Source organism: Triticum aestivum, chromosome 1A (assembly GCF_018294505.1).
Source record: "Triticum aestivum cultivar Chinese Spring chromosome 1A, IWGSC CS RefSeq v2.1, whole genome shotgun sequence".
Lineage (NCBI taxonomy): Eukaryota > Viridiplantae > Streptophyta > Magnoliopsida > Poales > Poaceae > Triticum > Triticum aestivum.
In genome coordinates, this window is record NC_057794.1 from 246,118,075 (window position 1) to 246,140,571 (window position 22,497).

At 40.9% G+C, this 22,497-nt stretch overlaps 1 long non-coding RNA gene across 3 annotated transcripts; it reads right to left on the reverse strand.

Moving 5' to 3' along the window:
• Nucleotides 1-3,758: 3,758 nt before the first annotated feature.
• LOC123044405 (uncharacterized) lies at nucleotides 3,759-7,849 on the reverse strand. 3 transcript variants are annotated; one of them, XR_006420089.1, is made up of 5 exons: nucleotides 7,549-7,849; nucleotides 6,891-7,468; nucleotides 6,744-6,794; nucleotides 4,775-4,962; nucleotides 3,759-4,297 (listed from the first exon to the last, which is right to left on the reverse strand). It is a non-coding gene; the product is annotated as an uncharacterized lncRNA (long non-coding RNA). The 3 variants fall into 3 exon arrangements; XR_006420081.1 differs by having other exon boundaries at nucleotides 6,891-6,940; nucleotides 7,251-7,848; XR_006420070.1 differs by having other exon boundaries at nucleotides 6,891-7,846.
• Nucleotides 7,850-22,497: the final 14,648 nt, after the last annotated feature.

Consider the following 22,497-nt stretch of genomic DNA (forward strand, 5'->3'; position numbering starts at 1 on the left):
ACCTCTCCAAATCCACTTTCATCAATATAAACATCATAAATAGGAGGCATGCTATCATTATAACAAATTTGCACATCAAATCTTGGGGGACTAAAAATATCATCTTCATCAAACATAGCATCCCCAAGCTTATGGCTTTGCATATTCTTAGCATCATGGATATTCAAAGAGTTCATACCAACACCATTGCAATCATGCTCATCGTTCATGGATTCTATGCCAAACATTTTATAGCATTCTTATTCTAACAATTGAGCACAATTTTCCTTTCCATCATTTTCACGAAAGACATTATAAAGATGAACAATATGATGCAACCTCAATTCCATTTATTTTTGTAGTTTCTTTTTATAAACCAAACTAGCGATAAAACAAGAAACTAAAAGATTCGATTGCAAGATCTAAAGATATACCTTCAAGCACACACCTCGCCGGAAACGGCGCCAATAAAGAGCTTGATGTCTAGTACGCAATTTATTCTTGTAGACATGTGTTGGGCCTCCAAGCGCAGAGTTTTGTAGGACAGTAGCAATTTTCCCTCAAGTGGATGACCTAACGTTTATCAATCCGTGGGAGGTGTAGGATGAAGATGGTCTCTCTCAAACAACCCTGCAACCAAATAATGAAAAGTCTCTTGTGTCCCCAACACACCGAATACAGTGGTAATTTGTATAGGTGCACTAGTTAGGCGAAGAGATGGTGATAAAAGTGTAATATTGATGATAGAAATATATTTTTATAATATGAATAAATAAAAACAGTAATGTAGCAAATAGTAAACGGGCACCAAAATGGTATTGCAATGCTTAAAAATGAGGCCTAGGGTCTGTACTTTCGCTAGTGCTATCTCTCAATAATGCTAATATAATTGGATCATATAACCGTCCCTCAAAGTGCAATAAAGAATCACTGCCGAGTTCCTATTAGTGGAGAACAAAATATAGAAATTGTTTGTAGGGTACAAAAGCACCTTGATGTCTACTACGCAACCTTCTTCTTGTAGACGTTGTTGGGCCTCCAAGTACAGAGGTTTGTAGGACAGGAGCAAATTTCCCTCAAGTGGATGACCTAAGGTTTATCAATCCGTGGGAGGCGTAGGTTGAAGATGGTCTCTCTCAAAAACCCTTCAACCAAATAACAAAGAGTCTCTTGTGTCCCCAACACACCCAATACAATGGTAAATTGTATAGGTGCACTAGTTCGGCGAAGAGATGGTGATACAAGTGCAATATGGATCGTAGACATAGGTTTTTGTAATCTGAAATTATAAAAACAGCAAGGTAACAAGTAATAAAAGTGATCGTAAACGGTATTGCAATGCTAGAAAACAAGGCCTAGAGTTCATACTTTCACTAGTGCAAGTTCTCTCAACAATAATAACGTAATTGAATCATATAACTATCCCTCGACATGCAACAAAGAGTCACTCCAAAGTCACTAATAGCAAAGAACAAACAAATAGATTATGGTAGGGTACGAAACCACCTTAAAGTTATCCTTTCCGATCGATCTATTCAAGAGTCCGTAGTAAAATAACATGAAGCTATTCTTTCCGTTCGATCTATCATAGAGTTCGTAATAGAATAACACCTTAAGATACAAATCAACCAAAACCCTAATGTCACCTAGATACTCCAATGTCACCTCAAGTATCCGTGGGTATGATTATACGATATGCATCACACAATCTTAGATTCATCTATTCAACCAACACAAAGAACTTCAAAGAGTGCCCCAAAGTTTCTACCGGAGAGTCAAGACGAAAACGTGTGTCAACCCCTATGCATAAGTTCACAACGTCACGGAACTCGCAAGTTGATCACCAAAACATACATCAAGTGGATCACGTGATATCCCATTGTCACCACAGATAAGCACATGCAAGACATACATCAAGTGTTCTCAAATTCTTAAAGACTCAATCCGATAAGATAACTTCAAAAGGAAAAATCAATTCATCACAAGAGAGTAGAGGGGGAGAAACATCATAAGATCCAACTATAATAGCAAAGCTCGCGATACATCAAGATCGTGCCAACTCAAGAACACGAGAGAGAGAGAGAGAGAGAGATTAAACACATAGCTACTGGTACATACCCTCAGCCCCGAGGGTGAACTACTCCCTCCTTGTCATGGAGAGCGCCAGGATGATGAAGATGGCCACCGGAGAGGGATTCTCCCCTCCGGCAGGGTGCCGGAACGGGTCTAGATTGGTTTTCGGTGGCTACAGAGGCTTGCGGCAGTGGAAGTCCTGATCTATTGTGTTCTCTGATGTTTTTAGGGTATATGGACATATATAGGCGAAAGAAGTCTGTCAGGGGAGCCATGAGGGGCCCACGAGGGTGGGGGCGCGTCTAGGGGGTAGGGCACGCCTCCCTGCCTCGTTGCTTCCTTGAAGCTTCCCTGATGTCTACTCCAAGTCTCCTGGATTGCTTCCGTTTCAAAAATAACTCTCCCGAAGGTTTCATTCCGTTTGGACTCCGTTTGATATTCCTTTTTTTCGAAACACTAAAATAGGCAAGAAAATAACAATTTGGGCTGGGCCTCCGGTTAATAGGTTAGTCCCAAAAATAATATAAAAGTGTTTAGTAAAGCCCATAAACATCCAAAACAGATAATATAATATCATGAATACTTCATAAATTATAGATACGTTGGAGACGTATCAGCATCCCCAAGCTTAATTCCTACTCGTCCTCGAGTAGGTAAATGATAAAAGAAATAATTTATGAAGTGTGAATGCTAGCAGGTACACAAGTTTGATCAATGATAATTTCAATCACCTTTTCTAGCATCATTATATGTCATAACAATGGCTCATGTCATAAAGCTTCTCATGATCAAGTAATAAACTATTCACATGTTAAAGTATAGATCATAAACTTTCTTGAGAACTAACAAACCGTGTTATTAGCCATCAAACAATTAAAATCCATCTTATTTTCAGGAAGAGTCTATGTCAGAGCTTTGATTCAGCAAACTTCACATACTCAACTATCATTTAGTCTTTCACAATTGCTAACACTCACGCGATATTTATGGGTTCAAAGTTTTAATCAGATACAGAGAAAGATAGGGTCTTATAGATTCGCCTCCCAACCTTTTACCTCAAGGGTAATGTCAACAATAATAGTTTATGATGCGTTACATCCAATTGAATATATATATATATATATATATAGGGTCGCGCTATTTGTCACCCAGGGTGAAGAATTCTTGTTCCTCACCCCAGCCGACTTGTGAACAGTAGGTCATATACAGCGTAAAATTACGGTCAAGTGGTGAAAGAAACAGACCCACATCCCAGCCAACGGAAGAAAGCGTGGATGAAACGTAAGATTACCTGCACGATACCGAGCAGCCGTGCGGTGTGGGGACACTTTCCACTTAGTGTTTTTTTTACAATCCGCTGCCTATGGTAATTAGTTACTACATATGCGGCAGAACTTTCATTTGATTGCATCCGTTTCCAGTACTTCTGGAGTACGTTGATGTTTGACCTGGGCTAAACCTAACCATTGTTTTTCGATTGGCCAGTATTTACAGTTATACAAGCAGTACATCTCATAGTATGAAAGATTAGTATTAAATCCAATTTTTTGGATTTCTGTAAATGTTTCAGTAGTAGTAATAACATTTAAAACAAAAAAAGCTATAGTATTGGTTCGTGGATCTATGCTACTTGAGAACACGTATACATCTATGCTACATATGTCAGCATGGATCAGCATTATAAACTTAGCTAGCAGAAAGGGCTAGATGGTGAAGTACAAATTATATAGATTTTGTACTTCACAATAATTGCCAATCCCGGGAGCTTACAAGCAGGATGGTGATGTTAATTACAAACTCTTTAGACAAGACGCCAAATTGAGGTGACCTTTGTTGTAGGATGGGAGAGGAGAGGACGTACAAGAGAGGCTGCAGATCTTGTCCATCAATTTTTACCACATACAACACTAGTACGCAAATAAAACTAGTTCTATCGAGATGCAAAGTAGTAACTATAATCCAAAAGGATGTCCTCCAGCTGAGCACACTCCTGTCTGACCAAAGAACCTTCATCAGCCGCTTGTTGTGCCTCAGAAATCCCCTCTCCTCTTCTCCTATCGTTGTGGGACCATCTTCACTATCAGATCCAGCCACCTCTTTATCAGCTTAAATAGGACATGCTAGTTCGCCAATGGCCTTCCTTATTCAGGTGCTATCAACAGTTTCCTTGTTGCTACCAGGACTCGATTTGAGCAATGAACTTTGGCCAATCTTTACACATATTTTACTTAGTCAAGGCAGGATGCTGAAACAAACAGAAAACCATATTATTTTCTGTGAGAAAGAACCAAAAGATGCCTTAACTTTCATGGTAAAGAATCCAACAATTTGGTGTAATCCAGGTACAATGCAGCTATACATATGATTTCTTCACAAAACTCATTTGCAATGCATGGATCTACTTGTACGAATCACAAAATAGATATGCGATACATGGATGTACTTGTACGAATCACAAACTGATATGCAATACATGGATCTGCTTGTACGAATTCAATATGAAATTGAAAAACCGATATACATTGCAAAGCTGGGAGTATGTGTACTATGGACACATGAACTTTGCATATACGTACCATAACATGTACAAAAGGCGAAACAACTTTAACTCAAAATAAAAGACAATTGTTGTGCTAACAGTTAAAAGTTATACAATATGTAGAGCGGCAAAACTAAACAGTGTGATAATAAAAAATGGAGAAAATAAAAAACTCCAAAGTACCTTGCCAATGAAAAAATGGAGCACTAAATAAACGGCAGGGGGCTCCTGTCCAAATTGTATGCATATATCTTAGAGCATATATTAGAGCAACAAATTTGTATATCCACCAAAACCTTTTAGCTCCAAGCAGACCCCAAACTTTTATTAGGCTCTGAAGAAGCTCCACCAATGTGTCCGATTGAAACTACCTGCATAATAAACAGAGAGGATCAAGGAAATGAAGGCAATATTTGTACATATCTAGGAAAAAATGATTGTGGTCTTCTATCGAAAAAATATTTTTAGTGCAGTTCAAGCTAACAATTTCTTTAAGCACTTTCCGTACTACTTTGCCCAACCAGTCACTGTAAAGATGTATAACTCCGCACACATGGAACATATGCTATTTATCTCATGTCAACTTGCATAACTCTTACAGGGAATTATAATACTCCCTACGATCCATATTAGTCGCTCAAATGGATGTATCTAGACGTATTATATTGCTAGATACATCCGTTTGAGTGACAAGTAATATGAAACGGAGGGAGTACAAGCTAACTACCTCTAATGCCAATTGCACAATGGCAATATAAGTTATCTAGTTCAATAATAAATAGTATACAAATTTTGGTGACAGGGAGCATATAAGGAAGTTCTCTACAACAATGTTTACGACATGCAAGAGAAGTGTACAATGGGAAGCATGGCAGCGCAAAAAATATACATGCTCTTATCTTATATGCTCGAGAACTTGAAAATATATAATAGAAGTATGCACTCGAGGGATTTTATTGCGAAGTACAAATTGTATATAATACTATATGCTTGAAAGAATAACAATTTTTTTAGAAATTCCACCGGAAGATGTATTATTAGAATTGGCAATTTTCAGTTAGAAATATCATAGTGCAATCTGATATACGGATTAGATACTCAATAAAAATTCAATTGTCAAAGTATTATGCCATAAATGTTAATGCACATGCTCCATCCTTTCCACTCCCAAACTCTATTCACCAATGACCACAATTGAATGGACATATTTTAACTTGAAAAAGGTGCTAATAGGCACACGCACATATAACATGCATGTCTATTTATCCGTATTGATTATTGGCGCAAACGCAACAATACAAAATCACCTATCTCCACACATCCATGGCGAAGGTATTGTCATGTGTGGTTAATAATATCATTATTTTTGACTAGGACCATACACAACAATGCAACAAAAGGGAGCATGAAAATAGGCAGACCCTGGTATAAAATAGCAAAAGAGAAATGAAGCATAATGCAATTAGCAGTCCCCCTTTGAAAATTAATATCAAAATATATAAAATGATTAAATGAGCATCATCTACAGTAGCACAAAGATTAAGTAGAAGCATCTCTAATTGATGCACAGGTTACTATTCTCTCATCACTTCTAGCAATAGCGCAAAAGGTAAGACATCTTCCAAATTTTCAATTAGTATTGTGAAAAATATAAGAACAAATCTTTGGCAACACATTCCAATTTCACAACACTTTTGTTATTTAAATCTCATTTTACACGCTAGCGATTATCATTCTGGCCACCACAGTAATAACGGCCATTACCTGCCATTCTTTTTACATCACGGTCAGATTGCTAACTTGTCCAAGCAGGCACCAGATTCAATCATTTGACAAATAATAATTTGTATGGACTTTCTTAGAACCAGATCAACACTTTTGATCTGTAACTCTAGGTGTGAAGAACATATCACAACAGGAACCTAAAAATAATTACATCTGGCAGAAAAATGTCATCATGGCCCAATAAAAAGTTGGCTGGTGCCAAACATACATAAAAGGCCAAGACTTATTACATCAGTTAAGACAAAGTTAATATGAGCAGCAAGAATAACTTCACAGGACCAGAAATTTAAATCTACAGTGAAATCAAAAGTGATAGCAACTATGTAAAGGCACTGCGGTCAAATAAGAAAATGTTAAGAGCAGATACCTCATTTATTCCCAGCTTTCCTCTCTTGGTGTTCTTCCATGAGAACTGGGCCTAGCAAAGCATTTAAAACCATGAGTCAATTAAGAGAAAGTTATGTTGTGGCCAAAACATGTAAAAGCGTCAATTCTGTTGTGCAATGTTCAGTACTTTGTGAGCTTCCCTCGTTTCCTACATTGTGAATTTTCCAACTCTGTTACCTGCAAGATGAAACACGGACATAGACATTTGATGTAAATAGTATTTGCCCATTCTTTGCATTAGTTCTAACTTCTAAATAGGCATACAACAGTGCAAGCATACATCCATGTGCCAGTCATACTAAATTCTCACGGAAAGTTCCCCAAATAAACACTATATATGTTTCCTGGAAAAGCTGTAAGGCCCCATTCGTATGCTTCAGTTAGTATAAAAATTCATCTAAATCACCCAATTCTAATGGCTCATAGTTCCAGATTTGGAGAAAAAAAATGAAGGGTGGAGAAGAGGCTAAAAGACTAGAGCCTTAACCTTGTTCGGGGCTAGCGGTCGTTGAGGAAACCAACGTGCCGCAGGTGATCCGGGACGGCGGATGCAGGCACGTAGTGGTATCTTCTGGACGCCATGGTGCCGCGGTAAGTTGAGGATGGGCGTGGGAGCGGGAGCAGGCTTTACTTGCTATCCCCGGAATGTTTTTCCCGAGCAGCCAGCTGCCGAGGTTGCCTATCGCCGTCGACGAAAGCCGAGCGCTGCTACAGAAGGGGCCATGGTTGAGCTTGCCTCCCAGATCTGAGCAGTGGTGGGGCTCCGAGTACAAAATAGAGGCCACCTGCAGCGTCGCATGCCGCCGAGGCCACCCGCGGTGGTTCCCTGCACCGAGGCCACAACGCAGGCCGCCGAACCCCACGGCTGCCGTCCACTCGCCGCCGGCACCGCCAAAGACTCTGGCCGCTCGCCTCCGAAACCGCTCACCGCCTGACTATCGGCGAGTACCGCCGGTGACTTGCCACCGAGCAGCCCCCGTCACCGCGCCGCCTTTCACCTCGTGCTCTTCGCCGTCGAGAACAGAGTTTTTTTTCCAAAACATGAAACCGTTCTAATCCGATTAGAAAATCACGGGAATGTGAGCTTAGCTATCTCCTAAACGGTTAGCAAATAAAATTACCTCGATACCAAGGTAATTTTACAACGTAATGTGGGACCAGTAAATTTACCTCGAGAAGGACAAATCTTACGGCACAGCGGCTAGTGGGGCGGGATGCGATTGGAGACAACACAATTCTCGGGCTCTGTCGTTCGACCAGGGTGAAGAATTACTTGTTCTTCATCCTGGGTCTTGAATAGACTTTCTATATATATATAGGGTCGCGCTATTCGTCACTCTGAGTGAATAATAGTTATTCTTCACTCCTTTTTTATTTTACCATCAATGCACCGTAATTTTACGTTTCGTAAGTTTTGTCTTATTTTCGACGCAAAAAGGGACGGTAAGAAAATATATAATCGTCATAAAAAATATTTTATGTTATGTAAAATTACAAACGTAAAAACATAGTCTAAAATACACATAAACTGCAAATTTTCTTGTTTTATGACCTATATTTTTATTTTCTTATGTCAAATTTTACATAGTGAATCAATATGAATGTAACTATTTGAATTTCAAACGTAATTTGTTTATGAAGCGATCGTAAGATTACCTCGGGTGAAGAATAACTTATTCTGCACCCTGGGTGATGAATAGCAACAATATATATATATATCAGGATCTTTCCAACACAATGTGCTTGCCAAAGGATAAAATGTAAAAAGGAAAGGCGAAGATCACCATGACTCTTGCATAAGGTATAAGACAAGAATAAAAGATAGGCCCTTCGCAGAGGGAAGCAGAGGTTGTCATGCGCTTTTATAGTTGGATGCACAAAATCTTAATACGAAAAAATGTCACTTTATATTGCCACTTGTGATAGGGACCTTTATTATGTAGTCCGTCGCTTTTATTGCTTCCACATCACAAGATTGTATAAAGCTTGTTTTCTCCACACTAATAGATCATACATATTTAGAGAGCAATTTTTATTGCATGCACCGATGACAACTTACTTGAAGGATCTTACTCAATCCATAGGTAGGTATGATGGACCCTCATGGCAATATTGATTTAAGGGATGTTTGGAAGCACAAGTAGTATCTCTACTTGGTGCAAAGAATTTGTCTAGCATGAGGGGGAAAAGCAAGCTCAGCATGTTGAATGATCCATGACAATATACTTTATTTCAGATATAAGAAAACATAACCCATTATGTTGTCTTCCTTGTCCAACATCAACCTTTTAACATATCATATTTTAATGAGTGCTCACGATTACAAAAGATGTCCAAGATAGTATATTTATATGTGAAATCTCTCTTCCCTCAATATTTATTCATGAATTGTTCAAGTGACCAATACAATGTTTGCTAACCGTCAATTAATTTACCACCTCTACTTCTTATATGTGAAGTCATTACTCCTCATGGGATAAACATATGAAACATATATAATTTCAGATTTATTATATTCAATTCATTCAACAATTTACTCATAGGATATAAGTGAAGCACACGAGTAAATGACAAACTACTCCAAAAGGATTTTAGATCTTGAGATATTATTTAGCTATGTCAAGATCAATGGGTAGTTAAATAATTTTTTAGCTATGTGAAGACTCTTGCACTTAAGGATTTCAGATCTTGTGATATTATTCAAACATCAAGCAAAACAAAATAAACGACAATTCAAGGATAGCACTCATCATTTAAAGAAGCAAAAATTTAGGATCAACCGATACTAACCGGTAGTTGTTGAAGAAGAAAGGTGGGATGCCAACCGGGGCATCCCCAATCTTAGACGCTTGAGAATTCTTGAAATATTATATTGGGATGCCTTGGGCATCCCCAAGCTTGAGCTTTTGTGTCTCCTTAATTCCTCTCATATCACGGCCTCCCTAAATCTCAAAAGCTTCATCCACACAAAACTCAACAAGGACTCGTGAGATAAGTTAGTATAAACCAATGCAAAAACCTTATCATACTTGTCGGATCATGGGTTCCGGCAAAACCCTCAAGGTTAGAACACTGGGGTGCGCGCGAAGATCTCCCCCCCTACCGATTCACGTCCTAACTCAGCTAAGATCTTACGAACTAACTCGACAAACTTGCAACACAAAGGACACAAGATTTATACTGGTTCGGGCCACCGTTGTGGTGAAATACCCTACTCTAGTGTGGTGTGGTGGATTGCTTCTTGGGCTGAGGATGAATAGTACAAGGGGAAGAACAACCTCCTGAGGAGAGGTGTTCTTATGCTTGGTGAACTTGTGGTTATTCTGGTCTCTCTTGGTCAGACAGATCGATCGATCCTCCTCCCTAGCTACGGTGGTGGCCAGTCCTATTTATAGAGGCCCCGGTCCTCTCCCCAAATATTAAGCGGGAAGGGAGCCAACAACGTCCAATTTGAAAGGGGACAGCTAGTACAGTTTATCCTGACAAAAGCAGTCTTCGACTGTCAAAGGTTCTGGTGGTGACGCGGTCTTGGGCTCCACGGTGACCTCCGTCTTGCCGTCCTTCCGGTCTTGGTCTTGTTGCACTGATATGGAAACCTTTGTTTGACGCCTCGGTACTCCGCGCCTGCGCCTGCTTCCTTAGCACCAAAGAGGAAACAAGGACACTGTGCGCGCTGGCGCCTGCCTGGCCTTGGTCGTCATGGCTCCCGTCACTAGAACCTCGCGAGGCTTGCCTAGCCTTGAACTCTCTGCCCCTCATGAGCTAGCCTGGTGAGGACGCTCCTGAGGAGGTCTTGTGTCGTCTGCCTCGCGAGGGTCTTGAGTCTTTGCTGGTGAAGATGGGTCGTACGGGCCCGCTCGTAGAGCCAAGCCGTGGGCCGCAGGCAGGCAAGTCTGGGGACCCCCATTCCCAGAACGCCGACAGTAGCCCCTGGGCCCAAGGCACGCTCGGGCTTGACTTCAGGCGAAGCCAAAGGCCAAGTGCGGAGCGCCGCAGGCGCCAATAGCCCGCGTCCTTGGTCGACGTGTGGCGGTTGATTGGACATGGGCGTCTCCGCTTCCCCACGCTGCCTCGGCAACTGCCCGACTGTCAAAAAGGTTGACGTAGATGGCGCTTGCCTTCACTGCTTCCTTTCTCCTTGCTCGGATCCCCTTTCTTGCCTCCTACCTCCGAAATCTCCAGATCTACATCCTTCCCGCATCGGCGACCAATGGCGCCTCGGAGGGTCAAGCCCACCTCGTCGACGGCTTGGTACAAGCCAGCTCTCGATGCGCCCAATGTTTTGGAGAAGAACCTCGCCGCCACACGCTTGCTGATGGAGGGGGAAAGCAACGAGAAGGGGAAGACTGGACTCTGGGCCGACTCCGACGCACCTGAGCCCGAGGGAAGCACCTTCTACCCCTTCTTCACGAGCAGCATCGCCGCCAGGCTGGTTCCCCCTTCTCTAACTTCTTTTACGAGGTCCTTGATCACTTCGAACTGCAAGCGCTGCATCTTCATCCCAACTCTATCATTCTCTTGTCGATCTTCGCCTACTACTGCGGGGCGTACCTTGGTGTGATGCCGTCCGTGGCCCTTCTGCGCCACTTCTTCCTCCGCGCCAAGGAGGGTCACACCTCTAGATGTGTCAATTTCATCGCGACCGGCAAGGCCAACTCGATCTTGAAGACGGGGAAGAAAGCCGACGGCTTCCGGAGCCAGTGGGCCATGATGGATGCTAAATGCATCCACCCACGCTTGACACTGTCGACGGAGAGGCCCCAGTCCGACAAGGGGTGGTCCTGCGCGAAGCTCACCGATGAGCGGGCGACGTTGGTGCTGGAGCAGATGAAGTCCGACCTAAAGCCTCGCAACGCGGAGGCGGCGAAGATTACAGGGGCCATGCTCCTGAGGGAATTCCTGGCGCTGCGCGTTGATGACCCACAAGTATAGGGGGTCTATTGTAGTCCTTTCGATAAGTAAGAGTGTCGAACCCAACGAGGATCAGAAGGAAATGATAAACGGTTTTCAGCAAGGTATTCTCTGCAAATACTGAAATAAGTGGTAACAGATAGTTTTGTGATGAGATAATTTGTAACGAGCAACAAGTAACAAAAGTAAATAAAGTGCATCAAGGTGGCCCAATCCTTTTTATAGCAAAGGACAAGCCTGGACAAACTCTTATATAAGTAAAAGCGCTCCCGAGGACACATGGGAATATCGTCAAGCTAGTTTTCATCACGTTCATATGATTCACGTTCGGTACTTTGATAATTTGATATGTGGGTGGACCGGTGCTTGGGTGCTGTTCTTACTTGAACAAGCATCCCACTTATGCTTAACCTTTATTGCAAGCATACGCAACTACAACAAAAGTATTAAGGTAAACCTAACCATAGCATGAAACATATGGATCCAAATCAGCCCCTTACGAAGCAACGCATAAACTAGGGTTTAAGCTTCTGTCACTCTAGCAACCCATCATCTACTTATTACTTCCCAATGCCTTCCTCTAGGCCCAAATAATGGTGAAGTGTTATGTAGTCGACATTCACATAACACCACTAGAGGCTAGACAACATACATCTCATCAAAATATCGAACGAATACCAAATTCACATGACTACTAATAGCAAGACTTCTCCCTTGTCCTCAAGAACAAACGTAACTACTCACAAAGCATAAACATGTTCATAATCAGAGTGGTATTAATATGCATAAAGGATCTGAACATATGATCTTCCACCAAATAAACCAACTAGCATCAACTACAAGGAGTAATTAACACTACTAGCAACCTACTAGCACCAATCCCGGACTTGAAGACAAGAATCGGATACAAGAGATGAACTAGGGTTTTGAGATGAGATGGTGCTGATGAAGATGTTGATGGAGATTGCCCTCTCCCGATGAGAGGAGCGTTGGTGATGACGATGGTGATGATTTCCCCCTCCGGGAGGGAAGTTTCCCCGGCAGAACAACTCTGCCGGAGCTCTAGATTGGATCCGCCAAGGTTCCGCCTCGTGGCGGCGGAGTTTCGTCCCGAAAGGTTGCTTCCTATTTTTTTCTTGACGAAAGACTTCATATAGGAGAAGATGGTCATCAGAGAGCCACCAGGGGGCCCACGAGGCAGGGGGCGCGCCCCCACCCTCACGAGAAGGGTGTGGGCCCCCTGGTCTTCATCTTTGGTGAGGATTTTCATTATTTATTATAAGGTGTTCCGTGGAGTTTCAGGACTTTTGGAGTTGTGCAGAATAGGTCTCTAATATTTGCTCCTTTTCGAGCCCAGAATTCTAGCTGCCGGCATTCTCCCTCCTTATGTAAATCATGTAAAATAAGAGAGAATAGCCATAAGTATTGTGACATAATGTGAAATAACAGCCCATAATGCAATAAATATTGATATAAAAGCATGATGCAAAATGGACGTATCAACTCCCCCAAGCTTAGACCTCGCTTGTCCTCAAGCGAAAAGCCGAAATCAAAAAATATGTCCACGTGTTTAGAGATGAAGGTGTTGATAAAAATAAAATACGGACATGAGGGCATCATGATCATTCTTATAACAACAACTTATATAATTTTTGTCATATGATCTCTAATGCTAGAGTAATAATTCAATCACAATATCAAGTATGAATCGTAAACTTCATTGAAAACTAACAAACTACAATCTCGGTCATTGAAGCAATTGCAATTTATCATAACATAGGAAAGAGTCAATGTATAAGAGCTTTTTAGCAAGTCCACATACTCAACTGTCATATAATCTTTCACAATTGCTGACACTCACGCAATACTTATGGGTGTGGAGTTTTAATCGGACACAGAGAAAGATAGGGGCTTATAGTCTTGCCTCCCAACGTTTTACCTCAAGGGTAATGTCAACAGTAATAGTTCATGAAAACTCACATCCAATTGGCCATATATACCGGGATCTTTCCAACATATTGGGCTTGCCAAAGGGTAAAATGTAAAAAGGAAGGGTGAAGATCACCATGACTCTTGCATAAGGTAGAAGATAATGATAAAAGATAGGCCCTTCGCAGAGGGAAGCAGAGGTTGCCATGCGCTTTTATGGTTGGATGCACAAAATCTTAATGTGAAAGAACGTTAGTTTATATTGCCCCTTGTGATGTGAACCTTTATTATGCAGTTCGTCGCTTTTATTACTTCCACATCACGAGATCGTATAAAGCTTATTTCTCCCACACCAATCAATCATACATATTTAGAGAGCAATTTTTATTGCTTTGCACCGATGACAACTTACTTGAAGGATCTTATTCAATCCATAGGTAGATATGGTGGACTCTCATGGCAAAACTGGTTTAAGGGTATTTGTAAGCACAAGTAGTATCTCTACTTGGTGCAATGAATTTGGCTAGAATGAGGGGGAAAGGCAAGCTCAACATGTTGGAAGATCCAATACAATATAATTTATCTCAGATGTAAGAAAACATAACCCATTACGTTGTCTTCCTTGTCCAATGTCAACTCTTTAGCATGTCATATTTTAATGAGTGCTCACAATCATAAAAGATGTCCAAGATAGTATATCTATATGTGAAGACCTCTCTTTCTTTATTACTTCCTATTAATTGCAACGATAACCAAAACTATGCTTGTCAACTCTCAACAACTTTTATTCATCATACTTTTTCTATGTGAGCTCATTACTCTCCATGAGATCCATATGATCTCTTTGTTTCTTTTTATTTCTTTCTCTTTTCTTTTATTCACTTAGGATCATGGCAAAACAATCAAGCCCTTGACTCAACACTAATCTTTATTATATAGCTCACAGACTCGATTACATAGAAGGATAATAAAGCAAAACTCACAACTAGATCATGCCATAAACTTTATTCTACTAGATCAAAATACTACTAATAGGATCGAACTAAGGAAAACGGTAAAGATAAAGGTGAGGGTGATACGATACCGGGGCACTCCCCCAAGCTTGGCAGTTGCCAAGTGGAGTGCCCATACCCAGATACTCAATTCTTCTTTATTGGAGGAGACGGTGGAGGTGTTGTTGATGATGGATAGTCGCACATCGAGCGTAGAAGGTCTTCTAACTTGCGGATAATGCCCTTGAGTGCGATGATATGCTCCTTCAACAAAATATTTTCACGTGTGAGATACTTATTTTGTATACGAGCCAACTCAATCATCTTGAAAGCTTCGATTTCTGTAGGGGTAAGAAGATTATGATCCAGTTGAAGGGTGTCTTATATTGCTGGAACTTGGTCCTCCACGGCCTTCTTGATCCCTTCATCCTTATTGATCTCCATAGGTTCTTCTCTCTTCATCTCTATCTTCATTAGCCAAGCATCATTGCCCTCATGATTGTAGGAGGAGGGAGACAACATAGTGCCTGGCCTTGAAAACCCTGACAGAAAACAGCTCGAAACAAAGACAGGAGATTTTTGCGTGATACGGGAGTCAAAACCCCCGGGAGATTATATAACGAATTTTTACCGACCAAAATACGTATCGTGCAAGAAAACGAAGTCCGGAAGGCACACGAGGTGCTCACGAGGTAGGGGGCGCGCCCTCTACCCTCGTGAGGCCCTCGTGTCCTTCCCGGACTGCTACTTAATTTTCTGTTTTTCTAAATATTCCAAAACGGAGAAATATTGCCTTAAAAATTGTTTTGGAGTCGGTTTACTTACCGTACCACATACATATTCCTTTTCGGAGTCTAAAACATTCTGGAAAGTGTCCCTTATGTATTCCTCCGGGGTTACGGTTTCAATAATATTGGTTTCAACATTTATGGGATTACCTGAGATATAATGTTTGATTCTTTGACCGTTCACCACCTTCGGATTTGTGCCTTCGAAGTTGTTGATTTTTATGGCAATGGAACGATAGACCTCCTCGATAACATAGGGGCCTTCCCATTTAGATAGAAGTCTCCCTGCAAAAAATCATAAACAAGAGTTGTATAGCAATACATAATCACCTACATTAAACTCACGCTTTTGTATCCTTTTGTCATGCCATCTTTTAACCTTTTCTTTAAACAACTTGGCATTTTCATAAGCTTGGGTTCTCCATTCATCAAGTGAGCTAATATCAAATATCCTCTTTTCACCGGCAAGTTTGAAATCATAGTTGAGCTCTTTAATAGCCCAATATCCCTTATGTTCTAGTTCGAGAGGTAAGTGACATGCTTTTCCATATACCATTTTATACGGAGACATACCCATAGGATTTTTATATGCAGCTCTATAGGCCCATAATGCATCATCAAGTTTCTTGGACCAATTCTTTCTAGACCTATTGACAGTCTTTTGCAAAATTAATTTGAGTTCTCTATTACTCAATTCTACTTGACCACTAGACTGTGGGTGATACGGAGATGCAATTCTATGATTGACGTCATATTTAGCAAGCATTTTACGGAAAGCACCATGAATAAAATGTGAACCACCATCAGTCATTAAATATCTAGGGACTCCAAACCTCGGAAAAATAACTTCTTTAAGAATTTTAATAGAAGTGTTATGATCAACACTACTAGTTGGAATAGCTCCTACCCACTTAGTAACGTAATCAACAGCAACTAAAATATATGTATATCCATTAGAGGCAGGAAAAGGTCCCATATAATCAAAGCCCCAAACATCAAACGGTTCAATAACAAGTGAATAATTCATAGGCATTTCTTGACGTCTACTAATATTACCAATTCTTTGACATTCATCACAAGAAAGGACAAACTTACGGGCATCCTTGAAGAGAGTAGGCCAATAAAAACCGGATTGCAATACCTTATGTGCAGTTCTATCTCCCGCGTGGTGTCCTCCATAAGTTTCGGAGTGGCACTTGCGTAGGATCTGTTCCTGTTCATGCTCAGGTACACAACGTCTAATAACACCATATACTCCTTCTTTATAAAGATGTGGGTCACCCCAAAAGTAATGTCTCAAATCATAGATTTTTTTCTTTTGTTGGTATGTGAAGCTAGGTGGTATAAATTTAGCAACTATGTAATTAGCATAATCAGCATACCAAGGGGTACTACGAGAAGTACTTATGACATTTAATTGTTCATCAGGAAAGCTATCATCAATAGGTACTGGGTCATCAAGAACATTCTCTAACCTAGATAAATTGTCTGCAACGGGGTTCTCAGCTCCTTTTCTATCAACAATATGCAAATCAAATTCTTGTAGCAAGAGAACCCATCTAATAAGTCTAGGTTTAGCATCTTTCTTCTCCATAAGATATTTAATAGCAGCATGATCAGTGTGGATAGTTACTTTAGAATCAACAATATAAGGTCTGAACTTATCACAAGCAAATACAACTGCTAAAAGTTCTTTTTCAGTAGTAGCATAATTTCTTTGAGAATTGTCTAGAGTCTTACTAGCATAATGGATAACATTTAATTTCTTATCAACTCTTTGCCCTAGAACAACACCTACAGCATAATCGCTAGCATCACACATAATTTCAAAGGGTAAATTCCAATCAGGTGGCTGAACAATAGGTGCAGAGACTAATGCTTTCTTAAGTATTTCAAATGCTTCTACACAATCATCATCAAAGACAAATGGTATATCTTTTTGTAATAAATTAGTCAGAGGCCGAGAAATTTTCGAGAAGTCCTTGATGAACCTCCTATAAAATCCGGCGTGACCAAGGAAACTTCTTATACCTTTGATGTCCTTGGGACATGGCATCTTTTCAATAGCATCAACCTTGGCTTTATCAACTTCAATACCTCTTTCAGAAACTTTATTCCCCAAGACAATACCTTCATTAACCATAAAGTGGCACTTTTCCCAATTCAAGACAAGATTAGTTTCTTCACATCTCTGCAAAACTCGATCAAGATTGCTCAAGCAGTCATCAAAAGAAGATCCATAGACGGAAAATTCGTCCATGAAAACCTCACAAATCTTTTCACAGAAGTCAGAGAATATAGCCAGCATGCATATTTGAAAGGTAGCAGGTGCATTACATAAACCAAAAGGCATACGTCTATAAGCAAAAGTACCAAAAGGGCATGTAAAAGTAGTCTTTGATTGATCTTTAGCCGACACAGGTATTTGAGAGAAACCAGAATAACCATCTAGAAAGCAGTAATGTGTATGTTTGCATAATCTTTCAAGCATTTGATCGATAAAAGGTAAGGGGTAATGATCTTTCTTAGTAGCCTTATTTAATTTGCGGAAATCAATTACCATCCTATAACCTGTAATAATTCTTTGTGGAATCAATTCATCTTTATCATTAGGAACAACAGTAATACCTCCCTTCTTAGGGACACAATGAACGGGACTTACCCACTGACTATCAGCAACGGGATAAATTATACCTGCCTCCAGAAGCTTTAGTATTTCTTTTCTTACCACTTCTTTCATTTTAGGATTCAGACGTCGTTGAGGATCACGAACTGGTTTGGCATCTGCTTCCAAATTTATTTTATGTTGACATAAAGTGAGACTAATGCCCTTAAGATCATCAAGATTATATCCAATAGCAGCACGGTGCTTCTTCAGAGTTTTCAATAATCTTTCTTCTTCATGCTCTGAAAGGTTAGCACTAATAATAACAGGATATATCTTCTTTTCATCAAGATAAGCATATTTAAGATTATCAGGCAATGGTTTAAGCTCAAACACGGGATCACCCTTAGGTGGAGGAGGATCCCCTAGGATTTCAACAGGCAAATTGTGTTTTAGCATAGGTTCTTGTTTAAAGAATACTTCATCTATTCCCTTCTTTCATTCATAAACATATCATTCTCCTTTTCTAGCAAATATTGTTCTAAAGGATCATTAGGAGGTACGGCAATAGAAGTAAGACCAATAATTTCATCCTTACTAGGCAATTCTTCTTCACGGTGTTGTTTACTAAATTTAGAGAAATTAAACTCATGAGTCATATCATCCAAGCCAATACTAACAACATTCTTTTCACAGTCTATCCTAGCATTAACTGTATTCAAGAAGGGTCTACCAAATATAATGGGACAAAAGCTATCTTGTGGAGAACTAAGAACAAGAAAATCAGTTGGATATTTAGTTTTCCTGCACAAGACTTCAACATCTCTAACAATTCCCATTGCTGAAATAGTATCTCTATTAGCAAGTTTAATTGTGACATCAATATCTTCTAACTCAGCAGGTGCAATTTCATGCTTGATTTCTTTATACAAGTCATCAGGTATAACACTAGCACTAGCACCCATATCACATAAGCCATGATAACAATGATCTCCTATTTTAACAAAAAGAACAGGCACGCCTACCACAGGTCTATGTTTATCTTTAGCACAAGGTTTAGCAATTCTAGCAGTTTCACCGCAGAACTGAATAACATGCCCATCAATATTATCAGACAAGAGCTCTTTAACAATAGCAATATTAGGTTCAACTTTAACTTACTCAGGAGGTGTATATGTTTTAATATTGCTTTTACGAACCACAATTGAAGCTTTAGCATGATCCTTTATCCTAACAGGGAAAGGTGGTTTCTCAACATAACAAGTAGGAACAATAGGATCATTATAAGTGACACTCTTTTCTTCAACTTTAATAGGTGCAACTACTTTTACTTCTATGGGAGGATGATATTTAAACCACTTCTCCTTAGGGAGATCAACATAAGTAGCAAAAGATTCACAGAAAGAAGCTACCATCTTAGAATCAAATGCATATTTAGTGCTAAACTTATAGAAAATATCGGTATCCATAAAAGATTTAACACAATCAAACTTAGGTGTCATACCTGACTCCTTACCATTGTCGAGGTCCCAATCTTCAGAGTTGCGTTTAATTCTATCCAATAAATCCCATCTAAATCCAATAGTCTTCATCATAAAAGAGCCAACACAAGAAGTATCAAGCATGGTGCGATTGTTATCAGAAAGTCGAGCATAAATTTTTTGAAGAATTGTTTCTCTTGGAAGCTCATGATTGGGGCATGAATATAACATTGATTTAAGCCTCCCCCAAGCTTGAGCGATGCTTTCTCCTTCACGAGGCCAAAAATTATATATATAATTGCAATCACGATGAACAAGATGCATAGGGTAATACTTTTGATGAAATTCCAATTTCAATCTTCTATAGTTCCATGATCCCATATCATCACATAGCCTATACCATGTCAATGCGTCTCCCTTCAAAGATAAAGGGAAGACCTTCTTCTTAGCAACATCATCGGGAATACCTGCAAGCTTAAATAATCCACAAACTTCATCCACATATATTAGGTGTTCATCAGGATGCTTTGTTCCATCTCTCGTAAAAGGATTAGCTAGCAGGTTTTCTATTATAATCGAAGGATGCTCATAAGGAATTTCATTTTCAATAGGTTCGGTAGGTTGAGGAGAAACTCTTTGCTCTACTGGTCGGGGTGAAGATACCCCGAACAAGCCCCTCAGAGGATTACTTTCCATAGTAACAAGTGACAGTAAATTTCAGCACACTATATAAATATTTCCTTACCAAATTCCACCTAGCAAAGGCGCTTCACTCCCCGGCAACGGCGCCAGAAAAGAGTCTTGATGACCCACAAGTATAGGGGATCTATCATAGTCCTTTCGATAAGTAAGAGTGTCGAACCCAACGAGGAGCAGAAGGAAATGATAAACGGTTTTCAGCAAGGTATTCTCTGCAAGTACTGAAATAAGTGGTAACAGATAGTTTTGTGATGAGATAATTTGTAACGAGCAACAAGTAACAAAAGTAAATAAAGTGCAGCAAGGTGGCCCAACCCTTTTTGTAGCAAAGGACAAGCCTGGACAAACTCTTATATAAGTAAAAGCGCTCCCGAGGACACATGTGAATATCGTCAAGCTAGTTTTCATCACGTTCATATGATTCGCGTTTGGTACTTTGATAATTTGATATGTGGGTGGACCGGTGCTTGGGTGTTGTTCTCACTTGAACAAACATCCCACTTATGATTAACCTCTATTACAAGCATCCGCAACTACAACAAAAGTATTAAGGTAAACCTAACCATAGCATGAAACATATGGATCCAAATCAGCCCCTTACAAAGCAACACATAAACTAGGGTTTAAGCTTATGTCACTCTAGCAACCCATCATCTACTTATTACTTCCCAATGCCTTCCTCTAGGCCCAAATAATGGTGAAGTGTTATGTAGTCGATGTTCACATAACACCACTAGAGGCTAGACAACATACATCTCATCAAAATATTGAACGAATACCAAATTCACATGACTACTAATAGCAAGACTTCTCCATTGTCCTCAAGAACAAACGTAACTACTCACAAAGCAGAAACATGTTCATAATCAGAGGGGTATTAAATGCATAAAGGATCTGAACATATGATCTTCCACCAATTAAACCAACTAGCATCAACTACAAGGAGTAATTAACACTACTAGCAACCTACTAGCACCAATCCCGGACTTGAAGACAAGAATCGGATACAAGAGATGAACTAGGGTTTTGAGATGAGATGGTGCTGATGAAGATGTTGATGGACATTGCCCTCTCCCGATGAGAGGAGTGTTGGTGATGACGATGGCGATGATTTCCCCTCCGGGAGGGAAGTTTCCCCGGCAGAACAGCTCTGTCGGAGCTCTAGATTGGATCCGCCAAGGTTCCGCCTCGTGGCGGCGGAGTTTCGCCCCGAAAGGTTGCTTCCTACTTTTTTCTCGAGGAAAGACTTCATATAGGAGAAGGTGGTCATTGGAGAGCCACCAGGGGGCCCACGAGGCAGGGGGCGCGCCCTAGGGGGCGCGCCCCCACCCTCGTGAGAAGGGTGTGGGCCCCTGGTCTTCATCTTTGGCGAGGATTTTTCATTATTTATTATAAGGTGTTCTGTGGAGTTTCAGGACTTTTGGAGTTGTGCAGAATAGGTCTCTAATATTTGCTCATTTTCCAGCCTAGAATTCCAGCTGCCGGCATTCTCCCTCCTTATGTAAACCTTGTAAAATAAGAGAGAATAGCCATAAGTATCGTGACATAATGTGAAATAACAGCCCATAATGCAATAAATATTGATATAAAAGCATGATGCAAAATGGACGTATCACGCGTGGCCCCGCTTCAAGCCCGCACGCGCCCCTTGTGGGAACTTGGGGATGAAGAGCACAAGGTTCGCTTGAGCTCTGAGGCCTTGTCCGACGAGGAGGTGACCGCAGCTCTCCGCCTCCTGGTTGGGGACAATCAGGAGTATCCACCGAATGGCTTTACTCCCTTGTTCCGCCACAAGGACGGGGCGCTGATTGTGGCCTCCAAGCCGACCTTTGACGGGCATGGACTGGTGCCACCGGTGCTCACCGGGGACCCTGCGGCGCCGACGCCGATGGAGCTATCTTCTGGCGAGTCCCGCGGGGAGGAAGAAAAGGAGTAGGAAGATTCGGAGGTGACCCCCGAAGGGACGGGGGAGACCTCCCCCTAGAGTAAAGCTGACATCCTCCGCGCCTTTCCTGACGACGATGAGGCCGGCGATCGCCTGGAGAGATTGGCATTGATCTCCCGGGATGCTTCTTCTATTCCGACGCTGCCTGGAGCCGCTTCCGGCCCAACCGCTACTCCTGCTTCTGCTTCCGGAGCTGGCGCGCCTGTGCCTCGGGTTGTGAAGCTTTATGGCTTCAAGCTCACCAAGTGGAGGGTGGACTATGTTGTTGTAGACCAGTAAGTGTTTGGGCTTCATCTTGTTCTTGCTTATATTACTGCCTTTTGACATTCGCCCTTGTCTTTGCTGTGGGTGCAATTTCCTTGTTGTGTAACAAGGCCGATGCCT